A 3,213-nucleotide genomic window follows, 5' to 3' on the forward strand; every position below is an offset into this window, starting at 1 on the left:
TGAGAAGAGAAAGCTCACTCGGTCCGAGGGACCGTTTGAGAGAGGGAAGGGGTTGAAAAAGACCCGGCCTTTGTGGCCTCCTCAACGGGGAGTAGGTTTGCGAGAACTGAACCTCGGTAAAACAAATCCACGTGTCACACTCTTTTATTCGCTTGCGATTTGTTTTGCACCCTCTCTTGCGGACTCGATTATATTTCTAACACTAACCCGACTTGTAGTTGTGATTAATTTTGTAAATTTCAGTTTTGCCCTATTCACCCCCCTCTAGGTGACTTTCAATTGGTATCAGAGCCCGGTACTTCATTAGAGCCTAACCGCTCGAAGTGATGTCGGGAGAACACGCCAAGAAGGAGATGGAGACCGGCGACAAGCCCGCTACATGCCATGGGAAAGCTTCATCGGGAGAGTCCCGCAACAAAGGGAAGGGGAAGGAGAAGAAACCCTCTTCCCACAAGTCGCATTGGAGTGGGGACAAGAAAAAGAAGATGAGGAAGGTGGTCTACTACGAAACCGACACCTCATCGCCATCTACCTCCGGCTCCGACGCGCCCTCCGTAACTTCTAAGCGCCTTGAGCGCAAGAAGTTTAGTAAGATCCCCTTACACAATCCTCATACTTCTAGACATACTCCATTACTTTCTGTTCCATTAGGCAAACCGCCAACCTTTGACGGTGAAGATTATGCTAGGTGGAGTGATTTAATGAAATTTCATCTAACCTCACTTCACAAAAGTATATGGAATGTTGTTGAGTTTGGAGCACAGGTACCATCCATAGGGGATGAGGATTACGATGAGGACGAGGTGGCCCAAATCGAGCACTTCAACTCCCAAGCCACAACCATACTCCTCGCCTCTCTAAGTAGGTAGGAGTACAACAAGGTGCAAGGATTAAAGAGCACCAAGGAAGTTTGGGACGTACTCAAGACCGCGCACGAAGGTGATGAACTAACCAAGATCACCAAGAGGGAAACGATCGAGGGGGAGCTCGGTCGCTTCCATCTTCGCCAAGGGGAGGAGCCACAAGACATGTACAACCGGCTCAAAACCTTGGTAAATCAAGTGCGCAACCTTGGGAGCAAGAAATGGGATGACCACGAGGTGGTTAAGGTTATTCTAAGATCACTTATTTTCCTTAACCCTACTCAAGTACAATTAATTCGTGGTAATCCTAGATATACACTAATGACTCCCGAGGAAGTAATCGAGAATTTTGTGAGCTTTGAGTTTATGATCAAGGGCTCACGGAAGATCAACGAGCTTGACGATCCCTCCACGTCCGAAGCACAACCGGTCGCATTCAAGGCGACGGAGGAGAAGAAGGAGGAGTCTACACCAAGTAGAACACCCATCGACGCCTCCAAGCTCGCCAACGAGGAAATGGCGCTTGTCATCAAAAGCTTCCGCCAAATCCTCAAGCAAAGGAGGGAGAAAGATTACAAGCCCCGCTCCAAGGTTTGCTACAAGTGTGGTAAGCCCGGTCACTTTATAGCAAAATGTCCTATTTCTAGTGATAGTGACAGGGGCGACGACAAGAAGGGAAGAAGAAAGGAGAAGAAGAGGTACTACAAGAAGAAGGGCGGCGATGCTCATGTTTGTCGCGAGTGGGACTCCGACGAAAGCTCTAGCGACTCCTCAGACGACGAGGACGCCGCCAACATCGCCGTCACCAAGGGACTCCTCTTCCCCAACGTCGGCCACAAATGCCTCATGGCAAAGGACAGCAAAAAGAAGAAGGTTAAATCCAAATCCTCCACTAGATATGAGTCTTCTAGCGATGATAATGCTAGTGATGAGGAAGATAATTTGCGTACTCTTTTTGCCAACTTAAACATGCAACAAAAAGAGAAATTAAATGAATTAATTAGTGCCATCCATGAGAAGGATGATCTCTTGGACTCCCAAGAGGACTTCCTAATCAAGGAAAACAAAAGGCATGTTAAAGTTAAAAATGCTTATGCTCTAGAAGTTGAAAATGTGAAAAATTATCTAGTGAGCTAAGCACTTGCCATGAGACTATAGACAACCTTAGAAATGAGAACGCTAATTTGTTAGCTAAGGTTGATTCTATTGCTTGTAATGTTTCAATTCCCAATCTTAGAAATGATAATGATGATTTGCTTGCTAAGATTGAAGAATTGAACATATCTCTTGCTAGTCTTAGGAATGAAAATGAAAAATTGCTTGCTAAGGCTAAAGATTTAGATGTATGCAATGCTTCCATTTCCGACCTTAGAAGTAAAAATGATATATTGCATGCTAAGGTTGTAGAATTAAAATCTTGCAAACCCTCTACATCTACCGTTGAACATACTTCTATTTGCACTAGATGTAGAGATGTAGATATTAATGCTATACATGATCACATGGCTTTAATTAAACAACAAAATGATCATATAGCTAAACTAGATGCAAAAATTGCCAAGCATGAAATTGAAAATGAAAAATTTAAATTTGCTCGTAGTATGCTTTATAGTGGGAGACGCCCTGGCATTAAGGATGGCATTGGCTTCCAACAGGGAGGCAATGTCAAACTTAATGCCCCTCCTAAGAAATTGTCTAATTTTATTAAGGGCAAGGCTCCCATGCCTCAGGATAACGAGGGTTACATTTTGTACCCTGCCGGCTATCCTGAGAGCAAAATTAGGAGAATTCACTCTAGGAAGTCTCACTCTAGCTCTAATCATGCATTCATGTATAAGAGTGAGACATCTAGTTCTAGGCAACCAACCCGTGCTAAGTTGCCTAAGAAGAAAACTCCTAGTGCATCAAATGATCATGACATTTCTTTTAAAACTTTTGATGCATCTTATGTTTTAACTAACAAATCTGGCAAGGTAGTTGCCAAGTATGTTGGGGGCAAACACAAGGGATCAAAGACTTGTGTTTGGGTACCCAAAGTTCTTGTATCTAATGCCAAAGGACCCAAAACCATTTGGGTACCTAAAGTGAAGAACTGAACTTGTTTTGTAGGTTTATGCATCCGGGGGCTCAAGCTGGGTAATCGACAGCGGGTGCACAAACCACATGACAGGGGAGAAGAAGATGTTCTCCTCCTACGAGAAAAACCAAGATCCCCAACGAGCTATCACATTCGGGGATGGAAATCAAGGTTTGGTCAAAGGTTTGAGTAAAATTGCTATATCTCCTGACCATTCTATTTCCAATGTTTTTCTTGTAGATTCATTAGATTACAATTTGCTTTCCGTTTCTC

Source organism: Zea mays, chromosome 5, assembly GCF_902167145.1.
Source record: "Zea mays cultivar B73 chromosome 5, Zm-B73-REFERENCE-NAM-5.0, whole genome shotgun sequence".
NCBI lineage: Eukaryota > Viridiplantae > Streptophyta > Magnoliopsida > Poales > Poaceae > Zea > Zea mays.